This window comes from Pinus tabuliformis, chromosome J (assembly GCF_031772625.1).
Source record: "Pinus tabuliformis cultivar Carrire ecotype Pingquan chromosome J, CPIR1, whole genome shotgun sequence".
In the NCBI taxonomy this organism is placed as follows: domain Eukaryota; kingdom Viridiplantae; phylum Streptophyta; class Pinopsida; order Pinales; family Pinaceae; genus Pinus; species Pinus tabuliformis.
Genome location: NC_142295.1, coordinates 909,735,060 through 909,759,980, shown reverse-complemented (window position 1 = coordinate 909,759,980; position 24,921 = coordinate 909,735,060).

The window sequence follows — 24,921 nt, the reverse complement described above, 5'->3', positions numbered from 1 at the left end:
AATAATTCCATGAGAATACATTTTTCATATACACTAAATGTATTTTAAAAAATCTCCTCCAAAATAATGAAAACACTTTTATTTATTTATTTAAGAAATAAAAAGACACAATATTAAAATTTTATACAATATAAAATATTAAATTTATTTAATATAAATATATATACAATATAAAATATTAAATTTATTTAATATAAATATATATACAATATAAAATATTAAATTTATTTAATATAAATATATACATATTGTAACATAAATAAATAAATAATATTTAACTTAAACAAATAAAAATATATATACATAAATAATATTTAACTTAAACACACAAAAGTATATATAGTTTACACTGTAGAATTATAGTAGTAATGAACAAAAAAATTAATATATACTATATACCTTTTTATCAATAAATAAATAAATATTAAAATTTAAAATTTAGAGAAGTTAATAATTATATATATAAATAAACTAAAAACAATGTCATCATATTAAAGCATTTATCTTTTCGTTTTCACACATGGTTAAATCAATTTTATTTTATTTATTTATTTATTATTTTTTTCAAATGGAAATATCTTCAAAACAATGTTTGAGAGATCAATTCAGAAAGAGAAAACTGGTCCCCAAAGCCTCAACAATCATGTGTTAACAAATATAATTTAGGGTGCACTTGAGAAGTGCAAAAGAGCAAAAAATAGAAAATCAGAATCAAATTGTTTTCCTATGAATGCTTGGTTTGATGAGGAATGCAAAATGGCAAGGATAACCTTGAAAAAGGCAGGCGAGGAGAAGATCAATGTAAAGTTATATAAGCAGATTTTAAAAAGGAAAAAAAATGATTTCATGCAAACAAGGCGGGAAGAGTTAATATATCTAGGCAAGAATAACCCAAAGCTTTTTTGGCAAGAACTTCAACCAAGAAAGAAGCAAATTGAAAATAATATTACAACCAATCAGTGGTTTGACTATGCAAGACAACTCTATGAAAAAGAATTAAAGGTTGAGTCTCCTCCCAGGATCAACACAACTACAAATATTTTCACATTAGAAGAGGTGGAAGCAGGAATTAAAAAGTTGAAAACAGGGAAGACAAAGGACTTGGTTGAACTTCAAATAGAATATCTAAAGTGGGGAATGAGCATTCTGGCACTGCACATCATGGAAATATTCAAAAACGTCATTCAGCGAGGATTCCCAAGAGATTAGACAATTAATCTAGCAATACCCATTTTTAAAAGTGGAGACATTAATAACCCTTTTAACTATAGAACCATCATGATCAATCCTTTGTTTGCAAAGCTTTTGAGCGGCATGGTAGAAAATAGAATCAGTAAGTGGGCAGAAGTAAAAGAAAAGAGGGAAAAAGTGCAAGCAGCTTTTAGGCCAAAGCACTCTACAGTAGATCATGGTATCACACTGAGACACATTATTGAAAAAGGTTTAGGGGGTCAAAGAAGAAGTATTTTGCTGCTTTGTTGTCAAAAAGGCATTTAACATGGTCCCTAGAGATAAGTTGTAGCGTAGAATGGAAGAACATGAAATTCCTTTGCAATATAGAGTTGTTGTCCATAGGCTTTGTGACGAGGTGAAAGTCAAATTTAGCACTTCAGTAGACATTTCAAAAAGTTTTAAGAGTGACATCGAGGTCAAGCAAGGTTGTCCTTTATCCCCTACCCTTTTGGTTTATATATTGACAAATTGGAAGAGTGGCTAAATCTGCAAGGTGGGGATGGTGTTCGATTGGGGGAGTTTGTGATGAAACTTCTTTTATATGCTGATGATCTTGTATTGATTGCTAAATCGACCCATGGATTGCAAATGAACCTATATGCCCTTGAGCATTTTTGTAAAGAAGTGGGGATGCAAGTCAATCCTAGTAAGACCAAAATAATGATTTTCTCTAATAAAAGGAAGCAAAGCCAGCATACATTTTTCTTTGAAGGAAACATTCTTGAAGAAGTAAATGAATACAAGTACCTCGGGATTGATTTCAACAACAAGCTTAATTGGGAGGACTGCAAAAAGAAGAGAATTTTAGGAGGGTTGAAAGCATTATATGCACTTCAAAACAGATGTAGAGAGATAAAGTTATGGGATTGGAAAACGATTAAAGTGCTTTTTGGACTCCTAGTTTGTCCAGTGATATTATATGGGTGTGAATTGTGGGCTAGCAACATCCATGTTTCAAAATAGAAACAAATTAAGAAAATCCAAAAACGCTTGATCATGAGCAAGTTCAAAATAAAAGGTTCGGTTCCTTATGAGATAATGTTGAGTGAAACAGGAGCAACTCTCATTGAAGCAATTTCTATGGTGCATCATATAAGATATCTAAAAGGAATTGAGCAAATGGGAGTAGGCAGATGACCGAAAGTTATCTTCAATGAAGGCATAAGTGAAAGAAAGAAACCATGGATGAGACAAAACAACAAATGGATGCAAAAACATAATATTTACCTCAATGCATGTCCCACAAATAGCAAGGAGTTAAAGAATTTTGTTATGGAGAAGTTTCGTAAGCGCATATGGGGAAAAGAGTTGGGTAGAAAGAAGAAGTACTATGTTCAAGAATTCAACCCGACTTGTGATCTCCAACAAGAAGAGTACATTGGAGCCAACATTCTGTGAAGAGAAAAGATTCCGATTGCTCAATTAAGAACTAACTCACATCAACTTCGGTGTGAAACGGGACGATGGAAGAGACATAAAGAAGCTTGGGAAGAACGCTTGTGTACTTTTTGCATTTCTCGGGCAGTGGAATCAGAAAAACATTTCATTTTGGAATGTGAGGCTTTCAGAGACATCAGAGACAATTATGACAGTATGTTAGCCTCAATTCCTTGGCATTGTCTTTTCAGTGAGGGGACTGTTAGAAGGTTGGGTCAACTCATCATCAATTTGAGTAAGAAAAGGATTGAATTGCAAAAAGCAAAAAAAAGGGAGGTTGGTAGTCCCATAGACTATTTTTAGTCTCGTGGACGTTAAAATATCATTCATTCATTTATATCATTTATGTAATGATAAAAGTCATCATTTAGTTATAAAAACTTTATGGGTAATTCTTTAGGTTTAGATGGATACGACTTTTATTCACGAATATGCATACAAGTCATTTTATTGGAATACATTTTTTTCGTCCATTTAAAGTTTTATAGTGTATGTTTTTTAAATAATTTATTTTAATAAATCTAATTAGATAGATTTAATAAATTATTGTTTTCTTCATTTTGTTAGATGGAAACATATAAATAATTGGTTAATATTAAGAAGCAATTAATTTATTTTACAACTTTAGATTGATTAGACATTATTGATATTTCTATTTCTTCTTAATGGTTTTAGTTCATTTATAGTTTTTTTCAATCCCACTTCTTCACCCCCGTGAAGATCACCCAATGGAATGAGTGCTAAGTGGACTATTCAAAAATCATGAGAAATTAGTCAATTACGATTACCTCTCATGAAAATGGTCATAGATGAATGACTTATTTAACACAATTGAATCCCAAAAATGATATCTATTATAGTTTTTAATTTTATTTTATAATTTACCAATATTGTGGGATATTGATATCTTTTTGTATATATTCAATTAGTATATGAACATTTGAGATTAAAAACATAAACTTTGCAATTGGTTTAATTCCAATTTGACAAAACATAGCAGTTTTTTTTGAAATTATATAATTTGATAATAAATATCTTGAGAATATCTATTGACGCATCCCTGATGATGGACTCACTTGGTAGTAAGAAACGTTGGGTTCATAAAACTCTATAACATGTCATTCCTCCTCTATTTAAAAAAAACTTATTAAAGAAAAATCACTTATTTTCTTCCGAATTATATCATTGCTTATATCAGAAAGTGTTACTATTATTTATATTTTCCATATTATATTAGCATTAAAAAATCATAGATAAATTTAGAAAAAACATGAATTAAAGATTATATATGCAATTAAAAAAAATAAAAATTAGAAGGGTTCACTCAAGGGACACTTGGTATATTAGATGCTACATATTTATTTCCAAGTAATTTAATTGTGATAATGGCTATTATTACAATGTGTTAGCTTTTATCTATACTTAAAAATTGGCATCCACCATAGGCAAGGTTGTCAAGGTTGGGAGTAAAAATCAATAATGGGATCCAGATTTAACAAGATTTAGATATTTAATTTCAATCAGAGGATTTGGTGGTAAACTTAGAAACTTAAATTCTAAAAACAAAATAGAGAGGAGTATAGCTTTATAGTATAGCCTTTTTTTTTTATCAGTACGAAAAAAGCTTGATTGTATTAAAATCAGATAAAACTCAATACACCTTTATAGACTGAGATGAGAGAATTTCCTTGTCATTACAGACTGTAGGGGAACAGTGTAGTGCAATAATGTCTGAAAGCCTATTATACCAAAAGGTACCAGAAAAGAAAAGATGTATATGTGCCGTATACCTGAGGAAAAACAATACTTTTACCAGATAGATTGCCTAGATAGGTAAAAACCCTTTTTGGGAGCGTCATCTGCCAGCTGGGAGAAAGTATGTAATATGAGCAAGAAAAGACAGTTGCAAGGAACATACCTGGGAAATTAATATGAACAAGTAAAATTATGTGCCCGGTAGAGAAAAATTGTGAATCGAGTACATTTCAGCTTCCATTTTTATGTCCATTTTCCATTTGCCCATTTGAGTTAGGAGCCCTTTCTTCAACAAGTCATCTGCTTGAGTATTTTGAGATCTGTTGACATGATGTATAGTATAATCCTTCCTCCTCCTCCAGAGTGTGTCAATTTTGTTCATCCATCTAGAAAGGTGTTGATTTTTTATAGGACTCTTGGTTGTGACATGATCTATTATGATTTTAGAGTCACCATAGATTTGCAGGGACTGAATATTTAGGAATAAGCTGAAGTAAAGAAGCCCTGATAGAGCCATTGCCTCGGCTTTGTTGTTTGTTCCTTTTCCCCCATTCCAGTGGATGGTAAACTGCTAATCTTCTTCCATGGCTATGTAGACCCCACAAGCACATATACCGTTTTGAGCCGCCCCATCAAAATAGGCTCTTGGAAAGTTCATGTGACTTGTTGTTTGCTCCTTTGATTTTTCCTTTTTATGCTGTGAAATCTTGGGAGGAATAGAGTTATAAAGAGTGATAATGTTCTAAAAAATAGACCTAAATGCTTCCTTTCTGTTTTGGAACAAAGTGTTATTCCTCCATTTCCAGATTGACCAAAAAACTAGTTGTGGAATAGGTCTCCAAATTGCTTTCTGATTGCTCCACCAATCAAGTGCTTCTTTAAGTGAAGAATGCGGAACAAAATTAAAACCAAAAAAGGAAGCAAGGTTCCTCCAAAGCTGAAGGGTGTGATTACATTGCAGGAACATGTGGAAGTTATTTTCTCCCTCTGCTTTACATATTAAACATATTCCAGGTCCGGACCAGTTCCTCTTTTGCAAGTTTTCCCACGTAAGATTTTTGTTATGGAAAACTAACCAGGAGAATATGATGATTTTATGAGGGCTCCCAGTTTTCCATAATGATAAAGGAAAAATGTTAACTGATTGAGAAGAGTGAAACCTGATAAGGGTTGAGTAGATATCTTTTACACTTGCATTGTCCTTTCCACTATTCCCCTTCCAGATGAGGACATCCTCATCTTCAGTTCGACATATGCCCCTGTTCCTTATAATCCACTGAATCTGAGTCCACTGTTGTGCTAAAAAACCTTTTAAGCCCAAAGTCAAAGCATTTTTCCAAATGGGGAAAGGGCCCTGCCATTCTGCAATGACCTGCTTTATATTCAAGTAGAAGCATTTATGAAATGCGGAGGAAGAATTCTGTATATGATAAAAAGTAATGAATTATTACGTGGAAAGAATTCAAAAAATGGAAAGTAAATGTTATGACAATTGCATGTATAGAAAACATTTATATGCTTTTCTACCAAAGGTTTCTATAATAAATTTTCACACAGTAATCTCATATAGTGGTATCTAAAAAGCAACAACGAAATATTATTTTTAAAACTTATTACACACTACAAAAAATATGGAGAGCTATAAAAATGTTAAACATGCATCCTTGATTGAAATATATGTTTGAAAAACTTATATGAGATTAAAATGCTAGTGTTTTAATCTCTACTTACAACATTAGAATGTTTACTCATTTAAATGTGTTAGTTTCCCAATTCGGACAAGAATCAAGGAATTTGGATGTTGTTTAGTCCATGTTATGTGCATTCCATTGGCATTTGAATTGATTCAATGTGTTAATGCTCACCTTAGTCCTAATTTTTTCCAAAATACATCTTGATGTTAAGAGTATGATGGGGTAAGTCATATGACAAACTCTACATGACGATTCAAGGATATTAGCTTCCCTCCTTTATATGCAGCCTTGTCACTACTTCATTAATGTAAGTAGCCACAAGACAGTCACATGATATGTTTTTGGTTGAATATATTTATATTATGTAGAGATTAAATAAACTTATAAACATCAATATTTCATTCACTCATTGACATTTTAGAGTTGTTATTGATCCATTCTTTTAGATGATATATGAGATAAGCAAATGTGTTCTAAAAAAATTCCCTAAAGGGCTTTAGTATACATAACAACATCAAGTCAATAACAAAGAGCACATGCAACATAGTCATTTCAAAGTGTCAAACATTCTCTCCTTGGTTGCAAAGTGGGCTATCTCACTGGTATGTATAGATTGACCATAATTAATGGTTTGATTGATTTGATTTGAGTTGAATTGATGTTGTAAGCAATTATAGAGAAATTTTGCATGGCTTTGGTGTGAAGATATAAGACTAGCTTTGAGGTAGCTTGCAATAATAATGGGTGGTGAGCATATGATGAAGATGAATGAATGACATAACCGATAGCAATTGGACACCTAAAATTGATGGATGGACATTGTAAACAATGTACAAGAATAATGGTTTGGACCATTTTTTATTTCGTCTTGTGCACAATAAAAAAAGCCTATTTATTGGAAAACTATTATTAACTACCCTTGACCAATTCCATAAGTATTTGCCTTTGAAGTTTTATTCCAAGATTATAGCTTTAATTTGAAAACTCAAACTCAAAACTTCATAAGTTTTTTTGCTAAATGAAATTTAGCTTGAATATGCAAAAATTTAACACAAATAGATTTACTTCTCCTTGGCTATTACATTGCAACCCATTTCAAAATGTTTCTCTTATGCTTATATGACAATCCCACCTTGAATCAAACTTAGTAAAAAATTCTTAATTCCCTTAATTATGCTACTTTTCCCTTTCTTTCTTGTAAGATCAATCCAACCAAACTCTTAATTAGGCATTGTTGGAGTTACTATCACTAACGATTGGTTCATCACTTTCAATAAAACATTGAGAATCAAACCCCTCTTTTATCTGAAGAATATAATTCAAACCTCATCTTACCCTTCCCTGGATATGCTTATCGCACTAAGATTTGATGATAAATTAAATTAAATGATTGGTAAAAGGATAGACAACAAAACACTTACCTCATGATACATCTCACATTGCCAATATTAAGAACTAGTTCAACCATATAAATTAAATGGCTAGTAAATGTCAATAGACATCAATTCATAATAAGCATGAAAACACTTATTTCACCGTTCATCTCAAGTTGCTAAAATTAAAAAAAATCATAAAAATTAACTACAAATTTATTATTAATGATAAAAATAATTAATATATAAGTTAAACATATATACATTAAAAAAACATGTGACAAAATTCTTAACCATGGAGATTCACCCTCACTTTATCATGGAGATTCTTAATCTATAAATAAGTGTTGTTACAATAGCATGGGTATATACCGCGACTATTAATACTGCATGCCCAAGAACATAACTCTTTTCATGATGCTTATTCATATGACAATTTCTTTAGTTAGTGAATTTAATTAAAGGGGCAAAAAAATATAACTACTTTGGAAATAAATCTCAGTCTTTGATTTGTGTATACTTATAAAAAAATTCTAGAATGTTCTATGGAGGCTAAATCCCTACCCTCCACCTAATAATTATTGATAATTAAATTAAAATTATAGAAGCATTATTCCATAATAGACATGGCTATCGACATAATTAACTAAATTATAACTTTATTTAAACCAGCCTAGATCCATCTTAACTCCGGATCTATCAAGTGCTAAGAGGGATCAAATTTATCAAGGTGTAAACCTCTTTTTTAAGTGAAAAACTTGAGAAGAGGTTTGCGGCTCTAGAGATTTGATCCCTCACTTGATAGATCCAAAGTTAAGATTGATCTAAGCTAGTTTATTATATCTATATGATTACAACACTATTTTTTTCCTTTCAAATATAATGCTTCACAATCTCTTTTATTTTTTATATATAACATTAAAATATCTTAAAAGTTGTTAGAAAATTCAGGAGGAGATATGTGTAATGGATTTATGATCCGTCCAATGTTTCAGATGGTTACTCAATCCATCATTTGGCCCCTGATGATGGATGGAGTAACCATATGAAACGTTGGACAGATCATAAATCCATTACACAATTCTCCTCCTGAAATTTCTAACAATATGAATGATTGTGGAAATCTCAGATCTCTTACCTTAAAAGTGTTTTAACCATGATAATTTTTTTTACCATAGTGGGTATTTAACTCGAATAATGAAATTCACTACTGGGTGGAATTACATTGATGAAAATATAATTTTGAACTGCTAAGATTTATGTCGAATTGGCAGACCTTACACAAAATTAGTAGTTAGAAATCTATTAAAATATGCATAGTTAAAATTTTCCCAAGTTGCCAAAATTGGCTCTAGTTACCTTCACTTTTAACCTTTAGAGTGACATTTCCTCTCAAATCTAGTTGTGCTACGTCATGCGAGGCCTTCCAAAAACAAATTGAAATGAATTTCAATTGAAAGTATATTTAATGGCTAGACATCACATGTGTCAACTCTTTAAAATTTTCTCTACAATATATTGATAAATTACATGTACATGTTATGATATTTTGGCATTCACACATAGATTTAAAAAAAACACAAAACATGCAAGAAATACTTTAATACAATAACAAATGACCTACCTTAACACAAATTCCTTGCCATTGATAATTTTCTTAATATCGTTGGATGTTTGGAAGCCTTTCTAGATCATTAGCAAAGATAAAAGTTGACTTTATTATTATAGTCATACTGAGAAGTAAGTTGAAATATTAATATGCAATATTTGTGGTTGTGATTCTTCGAAGAGGTGTGAGTTGACATTTAACATTTCAAATTGTAATTTTTTTAATTATTATAATTCTTATTTTGATAATTTCATTTTTCTTAATTAGTAATTATAATTTTTGAGCCGACATAACATAACATTACGTTACTTTACACAATCTCCCCCATAATGGGTTGTAGAGCACCTCTCGACATCATAATCATTATTATTATTATTATTAAAAAATATATGACTTAAATATATATGCATTTAAAATACATGTAATACGATTCTTAACTATGGAGATTCACTCCTACTTTACCATGAATATTCTTAACTTGTAAATAGACTCTATTACAATACCATGTGTCAATACCATGTTTTATGAATACCACATGCCCAAAAACCATAAATCCTTCCTTCAACGGTCAAGTGTATTCTATTCATTTTCTGGAAATAGGCATTGAGATCTTATGGAGAGTTTCTCCCTCTAAATGGGAAGCCAATTCGACCAACATTATTCAAGACATCAATTTGTCTATCATAATATTGTCATGCTACAACAAAATATTTTAGATCACAAACTATATCAGGTTCTCAGACATATATCATAACAAGTTATCATCAGTTACTTCATCATCACATATGAATATGTCATCAATTAATCAAGGTTTAGTGTCATATGAGTGTATCTTCATACTTCAAGGACCATAATCACAAACATCAAGTCAAGGAATCCAATTTTACCACTTGTCAGATTTACTAAGCTTAACAAAACCTTACCAAGATCAATAAGAGTATCAATCTTATTGTCACACTTTCATCATGCTTATCACAAGCATTAACAATAATATCAAGTTACCATATATCAAAACCAATGTATCTAGCCTTCTTTAGGAAACCCATCATGTCTAAAATGTAAGATACTTGCCAAATACCAAGAGCATCAATATATCACATGTACTAGAAATCAAACTTGCTTTCATATGTATGCATGAGTCATTTATGAAGGTGACATACCTTAAGGCTTAGCTTGCCTTCCAATCTTGCAACTTAATCACAAAACTGAAACAATACACTATACACACCACGAAGTATTCAGATACCTATGCAAATGGTAGTTAATATTTGTCATTGGCAACTGTAGCACTTTCATATTGTAATTTTTGGATGCTACTTTGAAAACTTCAAAAAAAATTATTCAAGTACTTCTTTCCTTTTTCAGCACCACCTCTTTTCTTCTTGCACTAGCTCTCTTTTTCTTCTTTCACTTTAGATGATCCTCAAGAAGGATCTGCTTATCATGTCTCATATAGAGGTTAGAAGTATTCACATACTCAAATATTCATGTAGGAAGTATAAGAAAAACAATAAATCTAATCAAGAAATAACATAAATCTAAATGGTAAATATGTTTCAACGAGAAGTGATAATCTCCCTCTTGAACCAAACTTCAAGAGTTAGTATTGTCCATTATCCATATAACACGATTGCCTTCAATATATTTCAACCAACTTCATCAACAATCATGCCTAATTGATACTATCTCATATAGGGTTGCATAAAACGTGTCACAAGTGTTAGAACATCTTCTCACTAATCATGCTATGGTTTCTAGATTGCACATCTCAAACCTTTGTCATAATCTAGGGTTTCTTCCAAACCCTAACCTCATAATATCCATCAAACCCTAATAACCATATTGCCTAGGGTTTCCTTCAAACCCTAGCTTTCTTTTAGGTCTCCTCCATCTTCTCTTGCTTCCATCAATAGTGTCTTCATAAGGGTGATCTAAATGATTTTTCTTTAGCCCAACTCTGATACCATGTGAATTTTTCTTAGGGCTATATTGTTCTTTGCTTTAGATATTTTCATTTCATTATATGCAGATTGAATTCACCCCACAACATCATAACATTATTCAACAACATATGCAATAATATATAAAGAACAATATCATCATCAATGTAGTGAAACATAAAGGAACAATAGAAGAAAAACATTCACACATAGAGACACCAAGATTGGTAAGATACCAGGGAAAAATCCCACAAGGGGGAAAATTCTTTAAAATTCTTCTTCTTATTAGATTGTTATAAAATGTTCAACAAAGAGAGAGTAAAATGATCCATATCTTCAACTACAAAAATTATCTGACAAAATTGTTGAAAATAGCAACAAGAAATGCTAAAAATAGCATTGCTAAGGATAGCATTTGAGGATATTCCAATTTTAATTTGTCCTTGAATTAAAATTGACAATTAAAATTCGAATTTAGTCTCACCAGCTGTTTCAAAAATAATTAATTAATTTATCCTGAGTTAATTAGTTGGAGAAATTCAAACATGAAGTCTTTGTGAAGTCATGCAACAGTTATCCCTTTGATTGAGGAAGTTATCCCTTAATTAAGGAGATAAGGATGAGTTGTATTTGAGTTGTAATTAGTTAGCTCAATTAACTGACTTAAGTCCAATTAGATTAGTCCAAACAGTTTGTGGAACTGATTGTGAGTTCAGTCAGTTAATGCATGAATGCATGAAACTAGTGTACTCCAGATAACTGAATATTCTCTCATGAATAACTCATGCATGTCAGTTCCGACAAAGACCTATTTGAGATTAAAGGCAGGGACAATGTACTATCAAAAGGAATTCATTCCTTGAGATTTGTGCAGTTTTACAGTGTGTTGGAGCAATGTGTGAAATCAGTGTCACACAAGGTTACAGCAGGAACACCCAGGGAAAACAACGCAAGGAAATAGGAGGCTTGGAGGACAGAGGGAAAGACATATGAGTTGTCTAGTTTGTCTATGAGCAGGGAGAGGGATTGTAATGAGAACTGGATAGCTGTGAGAGCTAAAGCTTTGTGTAATCCTGAGATATTTTCCACTTGTATGATAATACAGATAACAGGGTTTTTAGCTGAGGCTTTCCCCAGAGTATTCTTATGTGTTTCATGTGTGATTTAATCTTCTTCTCTGTTATATGTGTTATGTTTGATCTTGCTCAAAATCGATTAAGCTTCCGCAAGTTTGATTGTAGAAGTAGATTAAGTATTTTGCTTTAGTACATTGCATAATCAGTTTAATCTACAGTGAGAATTTCTACATGGTATCAGAGCAAAGGTGATCAGAGCGGAGAACAGTATACAAAGAAGGGAGAAGTTCAAAGTGTGAAGTTATTGATTGTAGGTACAAAATCGATTTCTTATCACATCTCAAAGTTCACCAATGGCGTTCAATGGCTTGAGACTCGAGTATGCCCTGGATTGCTGGCATTATGATACATATGTTGTACTTGATGGCAACCCACTCATCTCAGATAATAAATTATAATTTCACGCACTTATATGCAGAGAAAAGTTTATTTCATGTAGAGAAAAGTTCACGCACTTTTATGCAGAGAAAAGTTTATTTCATGTAGAGAAAAAGTTCACGCACTTTCATGCAAGGAAAAGCGCGTATATGTTGGAGAACTTACCTTTGGTCCATGGTAGTTAGTCCTTGGTATTTGAACCTATGGTTTTGGACCATGGTACCTCGTCAGAAGTGTTGATCCCAAGTATTGGGTTCGTGGTATTGGTTTATTATGGTTTTGGTCCGTGGTATTGCATGTAGAGAAAAAGTTCACGCACTTTCATGCAAGGAAAAGCGCGTATATGTTGGAGAACTTACCTTTGGTCCATGGTAGTTAGTCCTTGGTATTTGAACCTATGGTTTTGGACCATGGTACCTCGTCAGAAGTGTTGATCCCAAGTATTGGTTCATGGTATTAGTTCGACAGTTTTTGATCCTATGGTTTTGGCCCGTGGTATTGCATCCAAAAGTGTTGATCTCACGCACTTTCATGGTTGGTTCATGGTATTAGTTCGACAGTTTTTGATCCTATGGTTTTGGCCCGTGGTATTGCATCCAAAAGTGTTGATCTCACGCACTTTCATGGTTGGTTCATGGTATTAGTCCAACAGTTTTTTGATCCTATGGTTTTGGACCGTGGTATTGAGAAAGGACTAAGGCTATAAAAGAGGAAGGAGATCATTTGACAAAGCATCTTCTGAATTATTGAATATCTGATAAAGTGCTAGATCTGGTATATTGTGATTGGGTTATGGTGCAGATCTGGATTTGAATGAAGAAGGAACCTGAGCGTAAGGATAAGGATAAGTTCTATTGATGGGTCAAAATCTTAAGGCTGGAATAGTGGTATCTCTATATGATTTTGATCTGTGATATGTGGCATACGCTTGATCTATAAATCTAATAATCTGGGTCTGAATTATTGATGCATGTTTTATTTTACACATGTTATGATCTGGGTATGTCTGATGTATGGAACAGCTGCAAAGCTATAAGGAAATATTTGCAGATCTGTATGGGGGTTGGCTTTGGTGAAATCAGAGATTGATGATGCAAGTGTAGTTGATGTTTTTTTTTTGATGTTCTTGGATCCAGTCTGAAAATTAATGAAAAGTGGTCCTTGAAAGAAAAGAAGTAGGGGGTTGTAGCTCCCTTCCAGGAGAGACTGAAAAACGAGAGAGAGAGTTGTAGCTCTCTGCAGGTTGTAGCCTGCGTACTAGTAAAGGACTGCACCAGTACAAAATCATTGTAAAAGGAGTTTCTTATTAAAAGAAGATAGAGACATATTGCAGCAGGTGGTTTTCACCCACATTAGGTTTCCACCTTATATCTGGTGTTCTTTTGTGTGACTATTTGCTTTTCTTGTTCCTGCTCATTATTTTATGATTCTGACATACAAAGTAATGATCAATATTTGAAGAATTATTCAAAGTATAAATAAGGAAGATATATATTGAAAAGAATTTGATAATACTGATTCACCCTCCCTCCCAGTATTATTTCCAACAATTGGTATCAGAGCAAGTCCTTCTGAAGAAGCTTGATCGCTTGGAGGAAGATCTAACATCATGAGCAACTACGAGAGGGAAGCATCAATCAGGCCACCGATTTTTGATGGGACAAACTTCGTATATTGGAAGGTAAGAGTTACTGCCTATCTTCAATCTTTGGGTACAGAAGTATGGGACATTATAGAAACAGGGTATACTTTTCCATCAGCTACTCCTACAGATTCAGCTGAGAAGAAGAAATATGAAACAAATGCAAAGGCAGTTAATACTCTTCTAGGATGTCTATCTGAATCTGAATTCATGAAGGTTATGCAATATAAATCCGCAAAAGAAATATGGGACAAGATTGTTTTGAGCTACTAAGGAGATGAACAGGTAAAACGTGCAAAACTTCAAACCCTCAGGATTCAGTATGAGAATCTCAGAATGTATAATGATGAAAGTGTGGCTAACTATTTTCTTCGTGTGGATGAGATTGTTAATTGTATGAAAAATTTGGGTGAAGAAATAAAAGAGACTGTTGTGGTTGAAAAAGTTCTAAGATCTTTGTCACCTAGGTTTGAATCTAAAGTTTCTGCTATAGAAGAAAAGGAGAATCTACAACATCTTAAAATGTCACAACTACATGGAATTCTAACTGCTTATGAAATGAGAAAAGGAGGTCCATCTGACAGGAAAGAAGCTGCCTTCAAGGCTTCAGGTAAAGGAGAGTACTATGAATCAGGACATGGGTCAGAAGAAGAAGAAGAATCAAATTTTGTCAGAAATCTTCAACGGGGTGCTGGACGGTTCAGAGGTAAGTTACCCTTCAAATGCTTTTCTTGTGGAAGAGTAGGTCACTATGTTGCCAAATGTCCTCATAAGGATAAGATCGACAAGGGAAAGGGACCTATTAGATGGAACAAGAAACAGAATGCAAATAAGAAAAGCTACTACACTCATGAAGACAGTGATGGTCTATCAAATAGTGATGAAGATGAACGAGGTAATGACTATAAACTTTTAATGGCATTTGAAGATGATGATTACATGGATGCTATAGATGTGGATAGGTTTTATGAAGAGATTTCTAGACTTAAGACATGTATAGAAGAAAAGAATATGATCATTGATACTCTACAATTTCAAATTGATGAAAAAGAAAAATATCTTGAAAAGTTAGAAGGTGAAATTGTTGGCCTTAGAAAAGAAATTGAGAAAACAAAGGCTATTAATCTTAAGTTTGTCAAAGGATCTGAAACTCTGGATGAGATCATCAATGTACAGCGTTCTCCGCTAAACAAGACAGGTCTGGGGTATAATGGAGAAACATCTCAAGCATCCACCTCAAAGAGTTATCTTGATGCAACAAGAAGGAATGAGCAAAAGCACAATGGAGATCATCAGGTAAAGCAGGGACGAAATACATCAAGAACGAACAAAGACTATCAGGTAAACCAGGGGCAATCTGTCTTAAGGATGAACAAAAGCTACAACCAGCCACAGGTAAAATCTTCTCAATTTGCTTCAAGAATGGATGACAATAGAAATTACAATCATTTGGCCGGTATATTTGATAATCGCAGAAGTTTCTTCAATGGGCAATGTTTCTCTTGCCATAACTTTGGTCACAAAGCAGCTCAATGTGTTGCATATAAAACAATCATGACTAGAGAAGCTCAAAAACAAAGAAGTATGATCGGGATTACAAAAAGGACCTATAACAACTTTTCGGCTCTTGAAAATGAAGTTGAATGTTCTATTTGCAATAACTTTGGTCATGAAGATTCTGAATGTAGGAGCAGGTTTCAGCAGACAAAGGAACAAGCCTCAAGCACCAGAACATGGAGAATAAAGGAACCACAAACAGAAAGATGTGGGATAGCCTTTTATGCAGAGGGACAGGAAAATCTATGGTACATCGACAGTGGATGTTCGAAGCATATGACAGGTGATAAAGAAAAACTTGAATCATATTCTGCTTTAGAAAAGGGAAAGAAAGTTTCTTTTGGAAATGATACTCCAGCAGCTATAAAAGGAAAAGGCATAGCTCAGTTAAAAGAAAAGGTTAAAGCTGGAAATGTTTTGTATGTTGATGGCTTGAAGCATAACCTTCTGAGTGTCAGTCAGATGTGCGATCAAGGAACCGAGGTAATATTTCGATCAAATGGATGTAGCATTCGTGATCTTGATACAGGGAAAACAATGATCAAAGGTAGAAGAACTCCAAATAATCTATACATATTTGAAGAAGGACAACAACAATGCTATTTGAGCAAGGATGATGAACATTGGTTATGGCACCGGAGGTTGGGGCATCTAAGCTTTTCACAAATAAGGAAGGCATGCAAATATCAGGCAGTTCGTGGTCTTCCAGATATCAAAATTCCAGACAACACTATATGCAAATCATGTCAGTTTGGTAAGCAAACCAGAACCAACTTCCCGAGAAGGAAGGATCAGCCAGTAGGCCTCTTGAACTAGTCCATACAGATGTATGTGGTCCTTTCAGGACGAGGTCACCTCGAGGAGAAGAATACTTGATATTATTCATTGACGATTTCTCCAGGTTTGTTTGGTTAGGACTTTTGAAGCACAAAGACGAAGCATTCGAAAAATTCAAATCCTTCAAAGCCTTGGTTGAAAATGAATCAGGTTACAAAATTAAGTGCCTTAGGTCCGACAGAGGTGGGGAGTTTACCTCAAATGAATTTTTCGATTTCTGTGAAGAACATGGGATAAGAAGGGAATTCTCTACAGCTAGAACTCCTCAGCAAAATGGAGTGGTGGAAAGGATGAACAGAACAGTCCAACAAATGGCCCATGCTATGCTTGATGAGTCCGGAACTCCCGCAACTTTCTGGGGTGAAGCTGCATATGCTGCGGTTGTTATTCTCAATAAAACAAATGTCCGAGTGAACAGCACTCAAACTCCTCATGAACTCTGGTATGGTGAGACTCCTTCGGTAAAACACTTCAAAATCTTTGGGAGCAAATGCTATATTAAGAATACTGATGAGCAACTTGGCAAACTTGAACCTAGAGCAGATGAAGGCATTCTTCTTGGTTATTCTCCACACAGCAAAGCATATAAGTGCTACAATAAAAGACTTGGAAGAATTGTTGACAGCATTGATGTAGTGGTTGATGAAAAAGGATACATTCCTAGGCAAGTAAATCATGAAAATATCGAAGAAGATGAAGACTACCCTCAAAGACAGAATGATGGAGAAGAAGAACCTCAAGAAGCACCAGAGGAACAGATAAGGGTAGAAGAGAAGACTCCATCCATGTACGTTCAGAAGAATCATCCAGAATCTCAGATTTTGGGGCAAAAAGAAGCAGGTGTACAAACAAGAAGAACAATTGCAGAAGCTTCAAGCTATTTGGCATTACTCTCATCCACTGAACCAAAAAATATAAAAGAGGCATGCAAAGATGAATGTTGGGTCAAAGTAATGGATGAAGAACTTGAGCAGATCGAAAAGAACAACACTTGGGAGTTGGTTCCTAGACCAAAGGATAAGAATGTTATAGGGACAAAATGGGTCTTCAAAAATAAGTTGAATGAAAATGGGGAAGTAATTAGAAACAAGGCCAGACTTGTTTGTAAAGGGTATGCGCAGCGAGAAGGAATAGATTTTGAAGAAACTTTTGCTCCTGTTGCAAGACTTGAGGCCATCCGAATGTTACTTGCTCTCTCAAGCTTTCAAAAGTTCAAAGTATTTCAAATGGACGTGAAATCAGCCTTTCTGAATGGAGACTTAGAAGAAGAAGTATACATTGAGCAGCCAGATGGTTTCATTCTTGGAAATGATCCAAATCTTGTATGCAGATTGAAAAAGGCTCTCTATGGTCTTAAACAAGCTCCAAGGGCTTGGTACTATCGTTTGGACAAATATCTTCATCAACAAGGTTTTTCAAAAGGATCAGTAGATAGCAATCTTTATATAAAAATTGAAAATGACAAATTGCTGATACTTGTTGTGTATGTAGATGACATTATCTTTGGCAGCAATGAAGAATCTATGAGTCAAAGCTTTGCCTTGGTGATGCAGAAAGAATTCGAAATGTCCTTGCTTGGAGAATTGACATATTTTCTGGGCCTGCAAATCCAACAAAAGGAAGGAGGGATCTTCTTGTCTCAAACCAAGTATCTCAAGCAGATTTTGAAGAAATATGGCATGGAAGATGCAAAACCAGTATGTACACCCATGGTCACAGGATGTAGCCTCAGTGCAAATGATGAATCAGCACCAGTACATCAACCAACCTACAAATCTATGATTGGAAGTCTACTTTATTTGACAGGTACCCGACCAGACATCATGCATGCAGTGGGAATAGTTGGAAGATTTTAGGCAAATCCAAAGGAAACTCATCTTCAGGCAGTAAAGAGAATCTTCAAATATCTTCAAGGGACTCAAAATTATGGCTTATGGTATCCTAGAGATACAGATCTCACACTTCATGCTTATACTGATGCAGATTGGGCCGGAAGCATGGATGACAGGAAGAGCACAAGTGGTGGTGCATTCTTTATGGGTTCCAGATTAGTATCTTGGTTCAGTAAGAAACAGAGTTCGATTGCCTTGTCTACAGCTGAAGCAGAATATGTTGCTGTTGCATCTTGCTGCACTCAACTCCTTTGGATGATGCAGACCTTGCAGGATTTTCAAATCACTTGTACACCACCCATCTCCATCTTATGTGATAATACAAGTGCAATCAGCATTTCAAAGAACCCAGTCATGCATTCAAAAACCAAGCACATACCAATCAAGTATCACTTTCTCCGGGAACAAGTGCTTGAACAAAAGGTCAAGTTGGAGTATGTTCCTTCCAAGGAACAGGTTGCTAATATACTCACCAAACCATTGCCTAGGGAGACCTTTGAGTACCTCAGGCAAAAGCTAGGGGTTGTTGATGGATCATCTTGTTGTTGAATCTCTTCTGATTGTTGGTTGTACGCAAGGTTCATCTGAAGTATATGCGTACATGTGCTGGGTTGCGGATTGGTCAAAGATCGAATGGCACAGGTTCAGGGGGAGCATATCATGCATTGTTGGCATTATGGAGGAAGTACAGAAGGAGATCATGGATGCTGGTCTGAATATTGCTGCAATACATCTCTATCTCTTTCATGGTCATGGATTATGGTTCTTCTTTGCAGATCTGGTTTATAGTCAGGGGGAGCATGTTCTTAGGGGGAGCATAACCCTTTGCCCTTGATGTCAAAGGGGGAGAGTGATTGGTTGTTGTTGCCATCAAGTCCAAAGGGGGAGAGTGATTGGTTGTTGTTGCCATCAAGTCCAAAGGGGGAGATTGTTGGCATTATGATACATATGTTGTACTTGATGGCAACCCACTCATCTCAGATAATAAATTATAATTTCACGCACTTATATGCAGAGAAAAGTTTATTTCATGTAGAGAAAAGTTCACTCACTTTTATGCAGAGAAAAGTTTATTTCATGTAGAGAAAAAGTTCACGCACTTTCATGCAAGGAAAAGCGCGTATATGTTGGAGAACTTACCTTTGGTCCATGGTAGTTAGTCCTTGGTATTTGAACCTATGGTTTTGGACCATGGTACCTCGTCAGAAGTGTTGATCCCAAGTATTGGGTTCGTGGTATTGGTTTATTATGGTTTTGGTCCGTGGTATTGCATGTAGAGAAAAAGTTCACGCACTTTCATGCAAGGAAAAGCGCGTATATGTTGGAGAACTTACCTTTGGTTCATGGTAGTTAGTCCTTGGTATTTGAACCTATGGTTTTGGACCATGTTACCTCGTCAGAAGTGTTGATCCCAAGTATTGGTTCATGGTATTAGTTCGACAGTTTTTGATCCTATGGTTTTGGCCCGTGGTATTGCATCCAAAAGTGTTGATCTCACGCACTTTCATGGTTGGTTCATGGTATTAGTTCGACAGTTTTTGATCCTATGGTTTTGGCCCGTGGTATTGCATCCAAAAGTGTTGATCTCACGCACTTTCATAGTTGGTTCATGGTATTAGTCCAACAGTTTTTTGATCCTATGGTTTTGGACCGTGGTATTGAGAAAGGACTAAGGCTATAAAAGAGGAAGGAGATCATTTGACAAAGCATCTTCTGAATTATTGAATATCTGATAAAGTGCTAGATCTGGTATATTGTGATTGGGTTATGGTGCAGATCTGGATTTGAATGAAGAAGGAACCTGAGCGTAAGGAGAAGGATAAGTTCTATTGGTGGATCAAAATCTTAAGGCTGGAATAGTGGTATCTCTATATGATTTTGATCTGTGATATGTGGCATACGCTTGATCTATAAATCTAATAATCTGGGTCTGAATTATTGATGCATGTTTTATTTTACACATGTTATGATCTGGGTATGTCTGATGTATGGAACAACTGCAAAGTTATAAGGAAATATTTGCAGATCTGTATGCGGGTTGGCTTTGGTGAAATCAGAGATTGATGATGCAAGTGTAGTTGATGTTTTTTTTTTGATGTTCTTGGATCCAGTCTGAAAATTAATGAAAAGTGGTCCTTGAAAGAAAAGAAGCAGGGGGTTGTAGCTCCCTTCCAGGAGAGACTGGAAAATGAGAGAGAGAGTTGTAGCTCTCTGCAGGTTGTAGCCTGCGTACTGGTAAAGGACTGCACCAGTACAAAATCATTGTAAAAGGAGTTTCTTATTAAAAGAAGATAGAGACATATTGCAGCAGGTGGTTTTCACCCACATTGGGTTTCCACCTTATATCTGGTGTTCTTTTGTGTGACTATTTGCTTTTCTTGTTCCTGCTCATTATTTTATGATTCTGACATACAAAGTAATGATCAATATTTGAAGAATTATTCAAAGTATAAATAAGGAAGATATATATTGAAAAGAATTTGATAATACTGATTCACCCCCCCTCTTAGTATTATTTCCAACATGGATGGCAGATCGAATTACATAGCATGGAAGGATTGCATGAAAGTGATATTAGAAGACAGTGGTTTGAAGGACTTCATTGATCAAGAAGTCCCCAAGCCAGCAGCAGCTAATGCCCAAGAATTGGCGGAATGGAAGAAATGTGTGGTGAGAGTGAGGAGGATTCTTCTTGAGGGAATTCGAGACCATATTGTCTCAAGTATCTATAGGAAGGAGACTCTATTTTCATTGTGGAAGACATTGAAGGATCTATATCAGAACAACAGCGACCAGAGGAAGTTGGCGCTGAAGGACAAGCTTCGGAAAATCAAGTCTGAAAAGGGCGACACGATCTCTACATATCTGAACAAGCTCACCACTTGCGGAGATGAGCTTGGAAGTGTAGGAATCACGACAGCTGATGATGATATGGTGAGTCTTGCTCTCCTCAGTATTCCTAAGCGTTGACATAGCTACCAGGACTCAGTGAATGGAAGAGAGAAACTGCCAGATTGGGAACGATTGTAGTCAGATCTGATGCAGGAGGAGATCAAGAGAAGCATCAGAGATGGTTCTTCATCTAAGCATGATGATGAGGAAAATCTAGACTTATCAAGTAAAGCATGGAAAGAGAAAGGGAAGGCTTCCCATTCCAAATCGAGTTCTTCCCATGGTGGGAAGAAGATTGACAAATCTAAAGTGAGATGCTTTACTTGTCATGAGGTGGGCCATTATGCAACTAATTGTCCATTGAAGAAATCCAAGAAGTGATCCTCAAAAGGATCAGATGGTGTGGCACTGGCCTCACAGTTTGAATTGGATTTTACCCTCATCGCATGTATGGTTTCATCGATGGTGGGTTGTGTTTGGTACCTGGACAGTGGAGCCTCATCCCACATGACCGACGATAAGAGTTTATTAAGTACCTTGGAGGAGAAAGACCTCAAGATGCGCATAGAGATGGGCGATGATGGAAAGTATCGTGTTTCGGGTGAAGGCACGGTTGTGTTTCAGAGGGAGCATGAAGCTCCTCTCACCTTGACTGATGTAAAGTATGTATCTGGACTAAAGAAGAACTTGGTATTGGTCGTGATGTTGGAAGACAAAGGCTTTGATGTAGTCTTCAGTAAAGGAAATACGTTCCTGAGACACATAGCCACAGGTAAGACCAAGAGGATTGGGATTCGAGTGAAGAATCTCTACAAGCTGGAGGTAGATGACTGTGCTACGTTGAGTTCCAAAGTAGAATTGGTGCAAATCCAAGATATTAGTGAGTTATGGCATAGGAGGTTGGGCTACTTGCATCATGGGGCCTTGAAGATAATGCAATAGATTTCTATCGGACTTCCCAAAGGTAAACTTGAGAAAGTGGACACATGTAAAGGTTGTACCTTGGGTAAGTATGCAAAATCTTCCTTTCATGATCGAGACAGTTGAGCTAAAGCAATCTTGGAGCGAGTTCATACAGATGTGTGTGGACCATTCTCGACAACCTCCACCGCTAAACAAAGGTATTATGTGATTTTCATTGATGATTTTTCTCGTAAATGCTGGATCTATTTCATGCAGAAGAAGGATCAAACCTTCTCAAAGTTTTGTGAGTTCAAAGCTTTGGTTGAGAAAGAATCAAGGAAGAATATCAGGGCCTTAAGAAGTGACAATGGTGGAGAGTATGTCTCTCAAGAGTTTAAGGACTTCTGTGTAGCAGAAGGAATTAAACGGGAGTTGACGACACCTCATAACCCATAGTAGAATGGGGTGGCCAAGAGGAAGAATGGAACGATTGTGGGGGAAGCTCGGGCGATGCTGCATGACCAAGGCCTACCACTTCATTTGTGGGATAAGGCATGCAACACAGTGGTCTATTTGCAGAATAGAATCCCACATCGCATACTTGGGATGAAGATACCAGAGGAAGCCTTCTTCAGGAAGAGACCAGATGTGGGTCACTTCAGGATTTTTGGATCGTCGGTATATTTCCATGTGACTAAGGATGCCCAAAAGAAACTTGAGCCGAAAACAGAGTTGGAGATACTTGTGGGGTACACTGATACATATCACAACTATCGGGTGTATTTTCCTACCAGTCGGGGGACAGTGGTTCGCAGAGATCTTAAGTTTGATGAGCAGAAAGCCATGCGAGTTTCCCTTGAGAGGGAGCTCCAACTACAGGCTGTGGAGGAAGTTTTGGTTCCTAAGGAGGAGGAGCCTCAGACTGATGTGGAGTAGCCGCATGCAGAGGTTCCAGGAGTGGAGACATCCACTCAAGCAAAGTCTTCCAGAGATGGGTGGAATCGCATGAGAGAAGATGACAGATTGTTGTTGGATGCAGGAGATAATGTGGGAGATCCATCTTCTCAGGGTAGACAGAGGAGGTCACCTGATAGGTACAATAGATACATGGCCCTTGTTGGGGAATGTGTTGAGACCGAGCCATCTTCCTTTGAGGAAGCAGTGCAACAACCGATTTGGGTTGATGCTATGGTGGAGGAGTATGACTCCATAGTTCGGAACAATGTTTGGGATGTGGTTCCAAGACCGGAGAACAAGTCAGTTGTGAGTTCCCGTTGGCTTTACAAGGTAAAGCAAGCTGCTGATGGTAGTGTGGAGAAACATAAGGCAAGGTTTGTTGCCCGTGGTTTCTCACAGGTCGAGGGGATCGACTATGATGAGACTTTTGCTCCTGTAGCTAGGTACTCATCTATCAGATCGATGTTGGCAATATCAACATAGATGGGTTGGAAGATCCATCAGATGGATGTGAAGACTGCCTTCCTCAATAAAAGATTGAGGAAGAGGTGTACATAGAGCAGCCGAAAGGTTTTGAGACCTTCGATTGCAAGTCGCATGTGTGCCGACTCACGAGAGCTTTGTACAGGCTGAAGCAAGCACCTTGTGCTTGGTACACCAGGATCGACAACTACTTCACCGGGTTGGGCTTCACAAAGAGTGAAATGGATGTGAACTTGTACCACATCATGGTGGAAGGTAAACAGTTGATCATTGTTTTTTATGTTGATGATCTGATATAGATAGGTGATGATTAGTTGATCATGTCTTGCAAGGAAGACCTTGCAAGAGAGTTCGAGATGAAAGACATGGGTCTCATGCACTACTTTTTAGGCATGGAAGTGTGGTAGAAGGATGGGGAGTTGTTTGTGTCTCAAGGCAAGTATGCCAATGAGATACTTAGGAGATTCCACATGGAGAAGTGCAAGCCCATGCAGACTCCTCTAGCAGGTAAGTGGAGGAAGGAGGATGCTACTTTAGGAGAAGTAGTAGAAGCTACTGTGTATTGATAGCTTGTGGGTTCACTGATGTACTTAGTGAACACACGACCAGATTTGTGCTATGCGGTAAACCATTTGAGTCAAGCTATGGTTCAGCCTACCAAGCTATTTTGGAAGGCTCCTAAGCATGTTTTGAGATACCTCAGAGGCACATCTCAGTATGGATTATGGTACAGACGGTCAGAGGGAGTGAAGCTACAAGGCTTCACAGATGCAGATTGGGCAGGGAGTCCATCAGATTGGAAGAACACATTAGGAGGAATTTTCAACCTTGGTTTCGCTGCAGTTTCTTGGTACAGCAGGAAACAGAGGTCAGTTGCACTCAGCTCAGCAGAGGCTGAATACATGGCTGCAAGTTAGGCAACATGTGAGGCCATTTGGATGTGGAAAATTCTAGTTGGTTTGTTTAATCAGAGGATGGATCCAACTGTGATCTATTGTGATAATGAGAGTTGTATCAAACTCTTTGAGAATCCAATATTTCATGATAGGTCCAAGCATATCGACATTCAGTATCATCATCTCAGAGACTGTGTGGCGAGGAGTATCATGTTGTTGTAGTATATTTCGACTGAGGAGCAAGATGTTGACATTTTCACTAAGGCATTATCAACGTGTAAATTCGAGTTCCATAGAGACAGGATCA